At 41.3% G+C, this 18,140-nt stretch overlaps 1 protein-coding gene across 2 annotated transcripts in view; it reads left to right on the top strand.

The window, feature by feature from the left end:
- The window catches only part of MAF (MAF bZIP transcription factor), a 186,076-nt gene that overhangs the window by 133,469 nt on the left and 34,467 nt on the right, over positions 1 to 18,140 (top strand). The window lies entirely within an intron of this gene.

Here is an 18,140-nt window from a genome sequence, read left to right as displayed (position 1 = left end):
CCTAATAATCTGGTTAACTGGTTGAACAGGGTTTTAGTGACACAGACTAGTTCTCCATACTGCAGTCCACTGGAACTAATCAGCTGTTTCCCATTCACGCAGATCGATGCTTTCATGAGGGAGGTTAGTAGATGGTAACTTCTTAAACTGAAGAACTTGTTCAGGAATGGCAACTGGATCTTGACCTCAAAAGAGGAGCAAGTATTACACAACTGCAGTAAGAACTAGCTTGATGGCGACTCTTCACAATCTGAGTCACTCCTCTAAAGATACATGTGAAAGTCTTGCTTTCACCTGAGCCATAACAGCAATTCCAGCACTATGTGTGCTAAGTTGCCATGTAGTGTTTGTTTTCGTACTGTGTTTGACTGGACGGACTCAGGAGCTGCAAAATTCAGTTTCAGATGCCTGAATTGAGTTTTCTCAGTCCTTCCAAGTTAGAAAACTTGTCCAAATAGGCTTTCAAACTTCATGAAAATTTCCCTGGTTTACAAACCTAAGTATTCTAGACACACATTTTATATATCCGGATTCTGGAATGGGAATCGTAAACCCGAAGTTGAGTTGTCTTGGCATAGAGGGTCACAGAGCAGAAGGGAATCTGAGCCCAGGCAGGCTGAAGAGTCAGTTGAAGACATGATGAGTAGGTAGCTGGATATTCACTTGAAGGAAGATAATGAAAATAGAGTTGGTCTTCACCTCCTGATGCCTCTAACATGTAAGCACCATACCGAGGGTTTCAGGGAGGTCCTTCATCCCCAGAGTTCACAGGGCAGTATCTTATGTCTTTCCTCACAAAGTGGGGGCTCCTCTGATCCTACAGTCTGTCCCTTGGCTTTCCGTCTTCAGCCACTGATCTGCAGAGGAGTGATATCTGAGGCTTTGTTTTGGGGTTAATGAATTTTGGCTTCTTCTGCACAGGGAATTGGCTTCAAAACCTGCTTAGAAGAGCCCTTGTGTGGTGGGCAAGTCCAGAATGTGGTGTAGAATGGGCCTTTATGAGGTATGGGCTGCCTTAATCCAGAGCAGGGTGATGAATCTGGCCTGCCTTACACACCATATGATTTTTTTTTCACCCACAGTTTTAAAAAGAAGAGGTATAAACCATGTGCTGTCTTTGGAGAGACTGCCGTTTGTCTGTGTCTTTGTGTGTACATCCAGTCTAATTTGAAAGATACCAATTAGATTAAGCTCCTCAGGAAACGCAGGCAACAGGATGTCCTGTTGCTGCTAAAAGGCTCAGTCCAGGAGGACTGAGGGTCTCCCAGGAAGGAGTAGGAGCAGAACTGGAAGAATTAGATCAGAAAGTTATTTTAATGCCCCAAGAGCTCAGGAGCTTTAAGGGTTGCAGCTTTAGCGTTAGGCACCTCATTTGCCAGTCAGGCACCCAGCTCCTCTTTTTGGAACTGATTCCTCCTAAATTAAGAGTCTAAGTGCTGCAATATAAATAATAAAATTAATAAAAATAATAAAATTCAGTATTAAAATCGCCACTGGGAAAACCAATAAAAGAAAAAGCCACCAACCATGTAATGGCTACTTTTAACCACTTAACATACAGTTTAAATCTCCAAAGAGGAATAATAATACATTTATTTCTAAAGTACCTGAAGTTGCCAAAGGCACTCAGGGTGATCTGCGATATAAAACAGTTTCTAAAAATAAATTAGCACATTATAAAAAGGCTCTGTGTAGTGAATATACTTAGTGAGCAGGTGAAACGTTTTTGACAGAACATGTTTCTTTTGCAAGAGGCTGATCCACTTGAATCAGTTTGAGGGAGTTTCCAGTGCGAAGCTAGCTGAACATTTGTGGGTTTGTTTTTTTTTTTTACATGGACGAAAATCTTTTGGAGGCGCCAGCTGTGATGCTGGAATGAAAGGCATATGAGAGGAGGTGCTGCGGATGGAGCCCCTTGATGGGAATGCTCATGGGCTCCTCCACATCCCACCACCGCTTTCCCCTAACTCCTTCTTGTAAGAGAGGAAAGTGCTCCTATTCAGCCAGCCCCAGGAGCTGAGTACAAACCCAGTCATTTTGCCAGCTGAACCTCCCTGGGAAGGCAGTAGCGCAGCTGAGATTGGAAGCGGCCGGGCTGCTTGAGCTCTGCGGGCCGTGCCTGCGAGGCATCTGTCACCAGCAGAAAGCCCTGCGGAGCGCAGCGATGCTGTTTCAGAGAGTGGCTTTGTCTCCCTGCAGCCAGCTGGCAAGGGCCTGGGACATGGGGCCCTGCTGGAAAGCGAAAAAATAAAGGCAGGGAGGAGGATTCCCGAGCAGCGGAACGCGGGGACGAGGAGGAGGGTTTGTTGTTATTTGCGGTGGCTTCGTTTGTACCGAAATTCCTTCCACAATGAGCTGCATGTCTCTGGCGGCAGCTCTGGCCGGGATCCACCCAGATCAGCTGTTTGATATTTTTACGAGTGTCTCCCCCTCCCGCCCGTCAGTCGGATCCGGGCCGCGGTGATGCAACGCTTCTTGGAAAGTCGCAGCCTCCATCCGAAGTGGCTTTCAAAAGCCGCTTCTTTAGAAAGTTAGGCGTTTGAAACAGCCTCGAAGGCAACTGCGTTTTGCTTTCATCTGTATCCTAAGGCCTAATTGAGTTGAATACAAATATAAACTTATAACAGACGTTTTGGTCGTTCTCTTTAGCTTGTCTCACAAAAAAACAGTTTAATGATCTTTCTGAAGCTGTTTCACTGAGGCAGCAGAAAGGCACCAGTTTTACATCATTACTGAATAGTGCATAAAGGAATTATTTAGCAAGATGTTCTGTTTGTTAATAGACCCAAATCATGGCTTCTTTTACCAAATACTGCTTTTATTTGAGGTCTTTGAATGAATTTCATTCAAACAATGCTAACATCTGATGATAAAAACCACTAATGAGAGGAAAATCATCCATGGTTTTGATCTAGAGCTCTCATTAATTCAAAACTTTGCTTTTAGTTTGTTTTGCTGATCAAATCGTTAGAACAGTTTTTATTACCGCTTTGGCTCCCTCCAGAGAGAGTCAGTTTTCCATGAGCTTAAATTCAATTCTCTTTGTTTTCCTTATACTGTGTCATATCACACCCACGGAATTAAATGATCCAGAAGCAGACTTCATCCAGTGACTAGAGAAGACATCATCCCTAGTGCCAGACCCTAAGCATCCAATAAACCCTGTGGACAAAATCTGGGTGTTTTCCACTTTAGGCCTTGGACTGTACACCTTAACTGTGATGGTCTTTGTTTATGGGAGGATATTTTTCCAGATGAAATACAGAAGAACATGATTTGTCTAGGGACATTCAGCACTGCACTGTGGAAATTTTTGCTCAATGTTTTCATACTTGTTTACACTGCTCCTTATACCTATTATCACATGTTGTGCTGCCTTGTAAATTGTTATTAATTGCTGTATAATTTTCTGCAATAATACCAAGCTGCAAGCTGTGTGTGTTTCTTTTTCTTTTATCTTCTTCTTTTTTTTTTTTTTTAAATAATAATAAAAGCCTCAAAGCACAAAGTTTGGAAATCTCTGAAACTTCTTTGCAGTGATTTCTTCATGCCCCTGGCCAGGAGCTTAAGGAGTGCTGGAGGTGCAGGCATAGTGTACCAAACAGGTACCAACAGACATCCAATGGCAATACTTCTTCCTATCCAAATATTATACAAATACTATGTATGAATGCTTTCATACTTTTTCCTTGCACAACCTAAATCGTGTAGGCCTTCCTGGGAACTTAAAAACACTTGAAAAAATCAGTACACTTTAAAAAGGCAAAATATGAAGGAGGGCTAAAACACCCTCTGCCCTTCCATCACCACCCTGGGCTCTGCCACTGTGTCATAAGACACAGGTTAGGCATTCAGACTGACTCCCCAAAACATTTGCCCTCTTAAATTGCCACTTCCCTGGAGGGTGGAGGCCAGGCCATTGTATTACTTGAAATTTATGAAGATTAATGGAGAAGACAGACAACAGTGCTGTCGTAGGAGACCAGCAGACAATTCAAACCACATTAATGGCAAGAAATAGATAATATCATAAAAAATAGTCTCTGCAAGCATAACGGATAGAAATGAGGGGGGTTAAATGTCTGGGAAGTAAAATATTTCAGTTTCTCTTACACTGTCTCACTAACTGAATCTTTGTTCAGAATTGGTTTACTATATTATTTTAATATAAATAGGTATGTAGAACAGTGAACAAAATGCTGTATTTAAGATAAATGGGGAAAATAGTTTTGCAAAATCTGCTTTTGTTGGCTGTTCTCACTGTTCCCATTGCTAGATCTTTCTGTATCAGTTCAGCAAAATTAGTTATTGTCAGAGTCACTTTTACATGTAGATGGTTTATATTATAAGCAAATAAACATCCTGAGACCTGAAAAGGTAAAATAAAACCAAAATTGCACCTTTAAATTGTGTCTTTGAGAAGTAGCCTGTGGAAATACTTGCCATAGATCGGTGTTAGGAGCTCATTACTGAGACACTACACCGACTTACACCGTTAAGTGAGAAACTAAGATTCACGATGCTGTGACTCCAGCACTTCTTCCTTTGGCATCTTCCATCTTAGTAATTCTACTGCTCAACTTGTTCAATAATTCTCCAGGCTTTGCTGAGGTGTTTGCAAAACATAATCTTTGCTTGGCTTGGGCCAATTCCTCACCTTAAAGTCAAGTGTTTATGGACCAGATCCTCTTCATACCTGAAGTTCTTCTGCAGTGAGAAGATGCACCTGCAAGAAGATAGGAGCTTTTTTAGTGTGCTCTTTTTGGAAAGTCCATTCTGCCCAGTGACCAGCAGTCAATTTCTGAAAAGGCAATGTATTAACTCATGGCCTAACAGTCTGTACTCCTGACAGTACAAAGTCTTTGGGTATTCTTCCAATGTACTCTGTTGATCAGAGCCCTTAGTGCTGATCTTCTTTCCTGCGTCAGACTCTAACAAGGCCCTAGGTACAACTTCAATGAGCTTGTGCTTTATGTGGGGGATTTAAGGGGGAATCAAGTCATGCATAAACTAACTTGAAGGGAGATGTCTTCATTGGTGGGAATTTCATCACACCCAAATTCCTTGCAGGGGCAGATTTGCAAAGCTTAGACTTAAAGGTCAGTATCGGTTTTGTGTAATATTCCAACTGAAGGGATTTACCCAAATGTTTTGCACATTGAAAAAGAAAAAGAAGAAAACAAAGTAAAAATATTTCTGTATAAAAATAAATTTCACAAAAACCTCCCTCAGACAAGTGAAGAAGAAGTTAGGAAGCAGTGGAAGAGAGTGCACTGTTCTAAAGCTGCTTTCACTGAGAGACAAGAGCTTAGCACAGAGCAGTCAAAACCAGCCCAAGTTCAAGTGTGCACTGCTCAGTTCTACAGTCTAATGCTTCATAGTTCTGTTTGTTAGACTGAGAGTGTGTAAAGCTAAAACAAATAGTGTTATTCACTAGAGATTGATAAAATAGAGGTCACCTCTAGTAATATACAGTAGAATTATTCTCCAAAGGGCTCAATTTTAATTACATACTGGTTTAAGAGTATTAGTTGCACAAAACTCTGCTACCTGTTTATGCTTCCAAAACCTAATGGAGTTATATTGAATAACTGAAAGGCCCCCAAATCACACTGACAACTTGTCTTCTAAAACTCTGTTATGTTTTGTCTTAGCACAAGTGCCAGTGCTAAAGATTATTGATGCAACTGCTTGCTTTTAGATGCTGAATCACATTAGCCTCTCTGCTGCCCTCCTATTTCATTAAGAATCTGGCTGCAGATCAAAAAATGTAATGCCTTCTTCATGTAGGGCCTCATAACTTTCACAAGCCCTAAAAACCCGACTGGCAGTGAATTGATTTCTCTCTCTTTTCTTTCCTTCTCCCACTCACTCTTGTTTGCTTTTGTTTTGTTGCTCTCTTTCACCCTTTTTTCCATTCTTTCTTTTGCTGTTTTCTTTCGTATGCTTTCCCCACACACACACACACACACACATACACACACCCCTTCCTTGTCTCTGGGTGCCTTTCTCTCTCTTTCTCCTCTCCCCCTTTTTTCTCATGAAGTGGTGAGAGAGAAAAATAGAAGTAGGAGGAGGGCAGGAGGTCAGCATGTGAGGAATTCCACTTTAGCAGACAAAGCCAAAACGCTAATGTACATTCATATATTGCATCTGATATTTTTATTATATCTTCTCAGCACAGAGCAATTGTTTGTTAATTTGTTTTCCCATAGGCTATTTTTTTTCCTCATTCCTATTTTCTTTATTATAATTTGGACAAGTCAGTTCTCAGTCAACTCAGTTTCATTCAGAAAAGAAATCCTCTATGGAAGCATCTCCCAAAAGCTCTGCTGGTGCAGAGACCAGAGGATGACCTTACTAACACCAGTGGGACTCTTGCCAGTGATTTCAATGGGATCAGGATTCATGCTGAGATTCTGGATTCCAGCCAGAGAATTAGGTCCATCTGGCACGTAGGTGCTATAGGAGAGATCCAGAGCTTTGCTCTGGGTTTCACAGCAGGTTCAACTTTTAGTCTCAGATGGGGTATGCAGCAGGAGTGTAAGAAATAAGGAGTGAAGGATATTTCAAGAGTAACTGCTCTCAGAAACTAGGGAAGTCCCTTTGCCAGTGTCACGGAGAGCTCCATCATCTAATTTTGAGCTCATTTCTCTCAGGGAGGCTGATGGAGCTGAATCCTGCTGAGCCAGCACTATCTGGCTATGTGAAGGCACATTCCTAAAGCCTTTTTGCCCACAGGCTAGTGATTCTGTGCCCTGGAACTGACAGGGGCTGATGTTTTATACATAGCATTGGCCAACCAGGCTTTTTGCAAACAGCTGGGTGGAAAGGGTTGCATTGAAGGAGAACAGAAATAGTATGGTGAGACTGATTTTATCCCTCTCTTTCCAAAATATTACTATCACCTACTTTGCTTTAAGTCCCCATGCACCTGAGTTGTACAGACGCGTACGCATACATGAATGCACAAGCAATACATGCACCATTATACCTCATTTACTTGACATGGTGCACAAATTTCTCCTGCTTCAGAATCTCACTGACTTCCATGAAACAGGAGAAAAATCTTTTAAGTTACCCAAAGACATAGCTTTAAGTTCTTGTTTTAATACTGATACATCATTTTTTTACAAGATCTTGAAATCAGTATTTACCCCCAAACAAAAGTCAGTTGCGTATTCTTGCCATCCTTTTGCTTCTGCCCTAGCATCTTTGTGTGGTACCAGTTAGAAACAATCTATCATTGCACCAACAGTGGCATTCAGAGCTAAAACAAATCAGAATCTTTGCAGAAGCAAACTCTTGCAGCCACAAAGCACTCATATTAATACCTTGATTTGTAACTTGCTGATTTTAAGGAACTTGTTTCTTTATTTTTTTTTTACTTATTTAATGCTATACAGCCCAAGGCATTTATTCGTATAACTTTTAAAGTTGCTGCACTTGGAACAAGTTTCACGTAAAGATCATATTAATTAGATCCTACACCTAAAGTTCATCTTAATTAGCATTGTTTCTTTCCCTGAGGTTCTAGTAATTTGTTAGAATTCAACATGGATATTCTGGAGCATCTACAGAGTGATAATTAGTCAACTGTTCTTATTTCCACTGCCTTTAACATGAGCAGGATTAGGCCTGCAAACCACTATGTGCAACTTGATACAACCGTGGCGATTTCATTAAACATTTTAATAAATCTCTCTCACATAAATACCCATAAATGCACACATGCATGTGCATATCCAATCCTATTTATTCTGAATAAGGAAAATAACTCTGCTGTGGGAGAGTGCCATTCATTTTGCCCATGTAAATTAATTTAGTTGTTTTTCGTAACTATTCACATATTCCACTTCATTTCACAACTAATTTCTGTGATTTTTTGATAGTCAGATATTATCTTTTTGGACATATGTACCTTCTTCATATTTCTTGTTGCCACAGCTGAGCAAACAGTTGCTTGATTCTTTATGTAATATTAAAACAAGTCTTATACTCTTAAATAGAACTATACAAATAAAGTAAGAAACTTTTTTAGTGGAACAAATGTTTCTGACTTAAGTTGTGTGAGGTTATGTTTACAAGTGCTGTATGAGAGTGTTATTGTATTGTTTGGAGTTTATTTTTGCTGAGCAGAGAAAATTAGTTAAAATGCAGCAGAAACCCTGTAGAAGCAGTGTATAAAAAAGTGTCCTATGACAAAGCACAGACATTTTAATGCATCAACATATGGCATTGTATCTTCCCCAGAATCAACAAAAGTAATTTCCAGGTCACTTTAGTACTGGGCTATATAAAAAATACTAGGATTCGGTATTTACTATGGGAAGTGCCACTGCTATAACAATTGCAGCAGCAACAGGACCTTTGGGCAGATTTCTCAAAGTGTCAGAGTATTTAAAATGCAGAAGGATGCGCAGATGTCTTCCAAAACTGCTGAAGAATTCTTAGCAGACTAAGTGGCTTTTTCAGGTCTAGACGGCTTTCAGACATCTTGACAAAGCTGGACCTTGTCTGCAGATGTGCAAAGTGTCCAGCTGGTCATGTGTAGCTTGTAAGAAAGTTCTGGGTTTTGGTTTGGGGTGGGGTTGTTTTCCCCATAGTTTTGTTTTCAAGATGAACTTTTTATCTTTTCCTAGGTAGGCACTCAGGAGAAAGCAGATGATTTTTCTAGGCTTATTTCCAAATAAGGCTTATTTCCAAATACCTGAGTTCTGTATCTCAAAGGAATTGAGGTGTTAAACTGAACCTTGAATGCAGATACCTAAGTCAGATTTAGTTTTGTCAGTTATGGCTGCTAAGAGAGGGTTAGATTCAGGATGACAGAATGAGACCAGATAAGGCTTCTTTCTGTGTGCATGTCTGTACTCCAAGCAGGAGATGTATCATCAGCCACCTGGATGGAGATGCAATCAAGATTGCTTTGGTCTTGTTGCTGAAGTCACGATCCTATCTAGGACGCAGTGAAATGATTTTTTTTCCCAGGCTGACAACAGAAGAATGTGGCCAAGGTCTCTTGAGAGCTTGTTTATCCCTTGCTGAAAGCCATGTTGCTGATGCCTTTTCCATTATGGCTAACAAAGCTGGCCACATTAGAGACAGCATGCGTTTCTATGTATTGTCATCTCCCCTCCTGACAGTATGTCCAGTGTGCCCTGTGTCTTCTGCTTTGGTGAAGCGTGACTGCTGCATGGAGAGAAGGTGCTGCAGATGTACCATACTGCTTCCCCCATATTGCTCTGACTGAGGGCAGCCACATGCGAACCACACTAACCACACCATTGCTCTCCCACCCCTTTACACTCTGGAGTTTGAAATCACTGTGTGTAGGAGGCTGTGCTTTTGTCTTTACTGTTTTTGTGCCTTGGAAATGTCTACCTAGGCCATGCATGCCACAGAGCTGACTGTTGTCATGTAGACTTTTATACTTAATGAGGATCTTGCATTGGACTTTCCAGGTGAGGTGTTAAGAACATCGTTATTGCTGTTGTAATGACCTTCAGAGTATAGGATGATGCCTTGCAGCTCCCAAGGCACTACTCATGTTTGCTGAGCCATGTCACTGTACTGGGGGCAAATGCAAAAGGCACTTTTCAAGTTTCACAGCTGTAGGCAGATTAGGAGAAAAGGGAGACGGTGATGTAGAAGAAAGGAATGAGGTGTGATCAAGGTGAATACCTAAAAATATATATATTTTATTCTAGAGTTTAAATAGACTTGTACAGATGTATAGCGAGATGAGAGCACAGAATGCTAAATATAAATCCTCTAGGCTGAGGTACAAACTAAGGTTCCCTCTGTGCCCTCAGTTATGTGATTAGAATAGGAAAGTTTAAAGCACAAGGTAGGCTGCAAAACTGTGTTTCTCCTATGGCCTGCAGAGAATTATCATTTCTGTCACCACGAGGCATTTAGCTCTCTAGTTTATTATGTCAAATTAGAAGAAAATTCTGTGTTTTATTTAGTGACAAAAATAATGTAGTGACTTCTCATCTTTAAATGTATTGGGGCAGTAGAGGTGAAACCCAGGTGATTTTTTCCTCCTAAAACACAATCTGTAAATTTTCCTGGTTGTGGTTAAAATGTCTGAGGTAGTTTAACAGAGCTTGGCACACATGTAAAAAAGAAAAGTGAAGGTGGCACTAAGCCTGCTGTTTTGCATCAAAGGACAAAAAGTGATGTATAAGAGCCCCAGTCTGTAGTCCCACAGTAGGCACACAGCTGATGCAGTTTTCCTCCATGAATTTGGAGGTGGCAATGCTCACACTTCCTGGGATCTGCCCAAGCCTTGGGGAAAGACCTGACCAGGGAAAACTGCTTTTTGCAGTTGCAAACAAGACCACAATATGGCTTTCTATTCCCAGTGCAGAAGTAGAGCTGGTATGGGGCACCTCCTGTTTTCCTCCATATGGAATAGTTATGGATATTTCTGGCCCTACCAGCCTCTTAAGGGGTGTTTGCTGGCTGGTGGGGTGCTGATGTTGCCACTGCTACCAGCCAAATGGAATAAACCAGGATCTTTTGAAGACACAGTGGCCCACAATGTTCCTGAGGTACTTTGCAGATTGAAAAGCTCTTGTTACCGCTGACAGTAAGAGGCCAGATAGTTATCCTCAGCTTTCATAGATTTTTTTTCCTGTTTTAAGCTATGATTTTCAGATGAGTTATTGCTTCCCATAGAGCTTCATGGTAATCTATTCATGTGATGCTGGCTCAGGACACTCTAGAAATAATTTATTCCCAGACATATTAATTTAAGTCTGTCTCTGCCTTCACCTCACTAAAGCACAATCTAGGCATGTTCCCTGTGAGCTTCTAGAGAAAGAAAAAGAGGTTTCTGGCAGAGAGATTTGGACCCTTTCAGTAAGATCGCACTTAAACGCATAATAAGGATTTCAGACGTGGACCTTTGAAGGGTGGAAATAATCAATTTGCATGACAAGATGGAGTCCTGGAGCCAGTATGCTGCTCCAACACAAGCACGAGTGCTGTCTCCTGTAACCTAGCAGGCATCCTTGGATAGAAATGCAGAATAAATTTTTTGGCTAGAAAATAGACATCTCGATGCAGTTGTAGCCATTTTGTCTGGCACAGAATTTGTGCCACAGTAGTTTTCCAGGAGCCTAAAGTGAAATCTATTGCACAGCAACACTGAAATATTTACCCTAAGGGTAAAGATGAACAGAAGAAAAGTGACAAACTTGTCATCCCAGTTTAACTGAAAAGTGACAAAGTTGTCACTTCATTTCATTGTCATTTCATTTCGCCTGTTTACTAATTCCTTCCATTGAGTGTGGCTTTATTCTGTATAGACTTCCCCATAGAAAGCAATATCCACAGAAAAATTTATCTTCTGTTTATTTCCTTGTGCTTGTCTAGCTAATATAAATTTTAAGTCTCAAAAATGTTCAGATGATATTAAGCATGTCAATGTGCTATGTGAAGATACAACTAAGAGTAATGGGATGAAACTGAGCCAAACCAAATGTTGGCTGAATAGCAGGAGATGGTTTGTTACCAAGAGCTGTTAGAGGAAGGTATAGTTTCCCAAGGGAAGTGATGGAAAAACTATCACTTGAGACATTTACAGCCAAACTGGACAAAACCTCTGACAAGATATTTGAGGGGGCAAGAGTTTTCTTAGAGGATGTGAGGACTAAATGATCTAACAGATCCTGCTTCACAGCTGCCCAGCCAAGCTTAGAGAGACCAATCTCCTTCCTCCGTGCACACTAATACAGCAGGAGGCTGTTGTCAGGGTCTCTCGCTGTCTTTGCCACACTTGGAGGTTGTTCTAGCATTCAACTGGAGTTTGCTTGTGAATGATGTGTCAGCAGGAGCTTGGTGTGTAGTCCGTAGACACCACCAGTTTCCCCTCTCCACTCTCCATGCAGCTGAGGAGACAGAGGGGTCCCATGTGAGCGCGGCTGAGGGTAGGAAAGGGTGGTAGCCCCACATCACACAAACATGTGTGATCTTCTTAGGCTGAGAGCTGAATTTGAAAGTCCAAGACAAGCGACACACCAAGCTTCCTCCATTGCTATCCTACCTCCTCCTGTCCCTCCCAACACTGTGGCTAGATAGACAGACAGATTTGGTGTATCACTAGCTCTGAACTTCTTTCTGAAACTGCATATGTGAATCACTGCTGGAGTCTTGCATTTTAAATAACTTTCCAACTAAAATTATAGCAGAGGCAAAAGCATTAAGCATACATTGGTAGAGTGGGTCCTGAATAATGAAAAATGCATAAGCCTAAGTCTTTTTTTTTTCCTCCCTCCCTTTTAATACAGAGCAGGTAAATTCCTAAGTTCCATTTTCTTCTCTAGAGATTTACATACTGAATTTGTTCAAAGACAGAAGAGAAAGCTCTTCCTTAGTGGGTGGCTTTTGTGTTGAATGCAACCTTACGATGCTTCGCTCCCACCCACCCCCAAAAAACCCTACCATTGTTCCAGTGTAACAGCAGGAAGGTAACCAGCCTCTGAGAGGTAAAAGCAAACCATCCCAGAAGCCCTTAGGAAAGGTAACCCATCTGGGGAGGGCATTTTGCTGAGCTCCCTGTTTAAAATCCCTCACAGCAGTCAGCCATACTGCTGACACAGAGAGCTGGAGCAGTAACAGCTCATCTACTCAGCACCTGCCAGTGAACACTTGTTTCTGCCAAGAGTAACTTGGTACCAACTTCAATAATATCACAATGCGGTATTTAAATAATTTGACAAGGCTATTTGGATAACGACCAAGGATTGCTCAAGTAAGTAATTTTCCTTTTGGGAGACTAAGTTAGGATCTGCATTTTCTCAAAGATAATATTGCCTCGTCCCATCTCTGAAAGAATTTTAAAGCACGAGCAGGTATATACATATATATATGTATATATACATACACTAAACAGTGGGTTTTAAAGTGAAAGGCTGATAGTGAAGACCAGAGCAAGTGGATCTGCTCATATAACCCTCCATCTACCTGGCCTTGGAGCCATGCTCTTCTTTCTGCCCTTCAGCTGACCCAAATAAAGTCTGTTATTTGGGCTCTGTGTGGATTGGTTGAGGCTTTTTGTCTTCAGAGACAAGCCAAAAGCTCTTTAGGCCATCTCTTGATTTAATTCCTCAATAATCCATGCTGGCGTCATGCTGGGAAAGGGCTCCCAGGGCTGAAGGTTGATCTTGTGCTGCTCTCATCACCTCCAGGTGACTTGTACCTTACAGGCTGAAAAAGTGCAAGTCTAGACCAGGAACTAGAGAAATGTATTAATTTTAACACCAGGTCTTGATATTCTTCAAAGCTTCCTTTGCTTTGAGTATGGACATGTTTGTGAGGGGAGTAGTAAAATTTCCCTTTAAGTTGATCTGATTAATTACCCTTATATTGGAGGAAATCTCTCTCAAAATGTGAGAGGCTTCACCACAAGGACACCAGGGCCTGATCACACTGCCACCTCCCACCCAGCTGAATATGTGACTTTCCAAATTACTAGACATGGCTTTGCAGTTGGGACCACAGAGTACTTTGCAACCTGCTAACAAAGGTTAATCTCACCTGCATTAGGCTGGCAAAAGCCAGCCTGATGAGCGTATGAGGTCATGATTCTGACTGCCTTGAAACAAATTTCCCCACTATGAGTATGTTGGCACTGATGGCATTCAGAGTATCCTGGTCCATGGATGCATGTTCCCCAGCTGTCCGGATATGTGAGTGATGGATCTCCTGTAAGCTGGTGTGCCTTCCAGCTATGGCACCAGGCTATTAACCTCTGGGTATTTGCATTATTAGTCAGTTTTCTAAATCCTTGGAGTTAAGTACAGAGACAGGAAAGATTTTCCATTTTGTTGGAGCTTGAAGTTGTCTGGTATGAATTTTACAAAGCACTCAAAATGCTTCGCTTTTAGCCAATTTGCTACTCTGGCTATATTCTGTCTCATGTCTTCAGAGAAAATTACTTGCTGCCAGCTAAATACAGTATGTTGATGACCTATTAATTTATGACATGCTTTTGGAGCTGGGAACAAATTTATAAACAAACTTTAAGTTCCTTTTCCCCCGTGAATTGTACCAGCATTTGTTTTAATTTCCCAGTAGTCATGCTTAATGTGTCAGAAGCAATGTTTGACTTCTTGTTTTCTTCCAAAAAGAAGGGGAAAAAAAGAAGAAATAGCTAACTAAAGCTCAGCTCCTGTCAGGTATTATAAGCAACACTTTGAAATGAGGTATGAATCCAAATAAAATATTTTAGCTATGTAGTATTTTACCAAAATCTGGAGGAGAAAAGGTTTACTTACTAAACAATCATTTGAGTTGTAAACCTTAAAGTATTCACCAAGTCCTGTTAAAATTAAACAGACAAGAAATATCTATCAGCACATTTTAACAGAAAGCAGAAGTCCTTACTAGATAGTATACCAAAAAAAACTAAAAAAGATAAAAAAAACCCACTTCTCTTAAAGGTACTTTTCTCAAGTGATGCAGGAAAAATTCCTCAAGCCAGTATGGAAATTAATATAGCTGAAAGTAATCTAAATTGTTGGCATTCATTTGATGCTACAGCAACCCTGGGACCAATCCTGAAAACTCTTACTTCAACTAATATTACTAAGGTCAACAGAATTCAGCACAAGAGCATAGCTCTACCCTGGCAGTGGGATGGCACAGCAGGGCAGCCCAGGGGTTGCTGCCCAGGCTTGTGCTGGTGCCTCCACCATGGTCCTGACATTGCCCTGGTTCACTGTTCCTCCTGCTTCTAGTGTTATTAAAGATGGTTTTCTCCTCTTGCAAAGGTCCTAATAATTTTCTCATGTCCCATGTCCTCCAGCAGTTTTCCACGAGGTTGTTTTTTCATGTAAGGAAAAATGTATGGGGAAGAGTTTTTTACAGGAGTTCAGTGACTGAGGGTTGTACCTTGCTGGACTCACCAGCAGGTCAGGGCAGCTACTTTTCAGCTGGAGGTGAAATGATGTTTGGATGAAGGCTGGTGTCTGGGGCACACAGGATAAGAGTAGGTATGTGAGAAGACAGCCCTTAAGTGGATTTTGATACTGAGGTTTATGTAGTGCAAAAAGTACATAGGATCAGTTCCCACCACAGGGACTTAAGCACTAAAGCCCATTTTTAAGTTGCCAAAATCCAGCATTTAATCAATTCTCTAGGGAGAGCAAGGCTTTTGTCCAAACCCTGATTCTGCCAGAGAAGCACCATTAGCAAAACATAGTAGGTATGGTGTAAATGAAAGAGTCTTTTGTTCTGGTTTTCATGAAAAAAAAAGAAAATATATTTTCTCATGTCCACTCAAGGGATTTATGACTCCTCATTTTTCAGTGAAATACTCCATTTTCTCTCATTTTGTTGCAGGCCTTGTTGTATGTATGGGGCAGCACCAAGCATGTCTCCACGACACTTTATACTTGGCAGTCACATCATGTCAAGGCACCCTGCATGGGACACTTTTGTATGTCCAACCCCACACACAGAGTAGGACATACGAAAACTTGAAGGGAAGGGTAGAGACAAGCACCCAAAGCTGTCCATAGCGATTCCTACATTTCTACCTCATAACTTCAAGAACCACATTGATCAGCACAGATGAAGCTCTGATGTCTCTGGACCAGCTTTTTTCCATCAGACTATTCCCCATGGTCAAGGAAATACTCCTCACATAAAAGAACTCATGGCAAGTCCACACTGCATCTCTCTAGCTACACAATGAACTCTCATGAGGGCCAAAGATTTAGCCAGAAGAGTTGATTTTTTGAGTTAGTCAAACCATTAGCTATGAATTGTATTTGTTAAGCAGTTAGCTCTGGTTGCAGTGCCCTGTGGGCTTCTCAGTATTGCCCAGATAGTTGTGAGAAACAGTTTCCAGCCTATGAATTGTTCTGGGAGGGGATCACTTTGAATAGCCCTGTGTTGTCTAAATGTCTGTGAAATTTTAGCACATTGGAGGAGAAGAAAATAAGCCTTCCTTCAATTTTCTAAAAGCACCAGGTCGTGTGAGGATTGCCAGAAACTGTTTTTAACAGCCAGCCACCTATTCCTTTACTGTACAAAAAATTGCAGATAATTTCTTTATTTCCTCTCTTGACCATATTCTCCATCCTCTCTAAGGAATTAATAACGCTCATCTGTACAAAATAGAAAACTCTCGAGGCAGTTCATTCTGCTTTGCTGCTACTCACTCAATTATTCTGCACACTATAGGCACTTATTGGTGTCCTGTTTCTATCAACTTTTTTCTGTTACAACTTGTCATTGGTCCATCCTCAGTTGTTAAATCATCAAATCATTCCCTCTATATATTAATTCCAAACTATCAGAAAGGCTAAAAATATAAATAAGACAGTAGCCCATGGTTTGTCCTTTGAGCCCCTGTTAGTTATGGGTGTAGACAAACCGCATCTCTGCCTAACCTTTGTGCTCTTGAAAACCATCCCTGTATCCCCTGAGCTGCCTACACTGCCACTGCACCACTGCCCGTGGTCCTCCGGGAGCTGTCAGCATCCTTATTCATTGAGGAGCCCAACTAATAGGAACCATCCACCTGCTCCAGGGTGACTCTATCTCTCCCCACTGCGATGCTTGCTGGGATGTGATCCTTGCCTGTTGTCATGACCTTGTTTTATTGGATGTTCTAATAGAAGCTGGAATGGATATTAGCTGTAATTACTCATTCTGCAAGATTCTGTAGGTCACTCTTTGTACCAGAGTTGAGAACCTTCATTGTCTACATTGCTTAAATTACTGAACATTGTGCCATCAGTTCTGAATTAGTGCTCATTAATGAGCCTGTGGTTCGAGAAATTCCCTATTTATTATTCAGAGGCCAAGTATAATTCAGGCAGCTGCAATGCAACACTACTTGCCTGACTTTTGATCTGTGGTGGAAGGACCTGGTTTTGGTTTTATGTTGAGTTTTGGGGAATTATTTGTGCAGGAGGGAGACATATAGCAAGAAAAGAGGAATAGATTTTTTTTCTCTCTTACCCTGCAATCTCTATCTTAGGTACCAGGCTCTTTACAATAAAGCAAACACATTTTTTTAGGATTTACTAAAAATTTGCTTGGTTACCGAGTGGATAATTACAAGTTCATATTAAATTTCTCAATAATCCTCGAGATGACTGGCCACTGAATTAACCCCCTGCATAAAATACTCTTTTCCTCTGTTGTTCACTTTTTTACCTGCTCCTTCTCTCCTCTTTCTCTCTTTTTCCCTCTTGAGCACACAGATCCCAAGCACTGACACATTGTCACAGACTGCCTGTCCCCCCCTCTTTTAAGCTATAATTATCTCCTTTATGTTTTCTAACACTTCTCCAAAAGGTTAAGTAGCACTGAATTCAGTGTGGAGCACGGCTACGTGGTACCCTGTGAATCCATTGCTCAGTATTCAGGGGGCCCAGCTGTGGTGGTCAGACAACAGGCTTCATCTGCAACAGCATCCCTGACCAGTCCTCCCCAGGGACACATCAGTCCCTTTGCCTTGGTCCCAGTTAGCCTGCAAACAACCTTACAGGGAAAAGAATGTGTGTTTTGGAGGGTGGAGAGGAAACCAAATGAATAGGATTTTTTTTTTTCTGCAGGCATAAAGGGAGAGCCTGAAGTTGTTCAGTGCTTTTGGGGGTTTGCTAATCGATGCTGTCAGCACCCCGAGGGCGAGGGAGCCAGGAGGGAGCAGGCACCCTGAGAGCACTGCCGCTCATCTCCGTGCAGCAGAGCATTTCCAGGGATCTTCAGGTTATGACTGAGCATTTCTCGTGTCAATAATTAACAAAATATCAATGTGATAACAGCAGGGGTGGGGATAATGCTGGATCTGAGACTATAACGGCTTAAAGGGAACACATCCTGTGTGTATGCCAACATGTATGCTGTGTTTTCTAAGGAGAAAGAAAAACCTGGCTAGTAATATGCTGCCTCTGAAGGCAGAATAAATGTTACATCTTTTTATTTTTTCTTTTTTTTTTTTTTTCAGAAAAACCCCTTAGTTATGTGGATTTTGAAATCAGACACATGAAATTCCTACTATACAAACCTGAAGCATATTTAATAAAATGGCCAAGATCTGCAGAGTTTCTTCTTGCCCTGCTCTGACAATACATGCATTACTTTTCACTGGTTTTGACTTGAAAATGGACCAACTT

Source organism: Melopsittacus undulatus, chromosome Z (assembly GCF_012275295.1).
Source record: "Melopsittacus undulatus isolate bMelUnd1 chromosome Z, bMelUnd1.mat.Z, whole genome shotgun sequence".
Lineage (NCBI taxonomy): Eukaryota > Metazoa > Chordata > Aves > Psittaciformes > Psittaculidae > Melopsittacus > Melopsittacus undulatus.
Note: the sequence above shows the minus strand (reverse complement) of the source record. Positions and strands in the feature narration are given on the sequence as shown.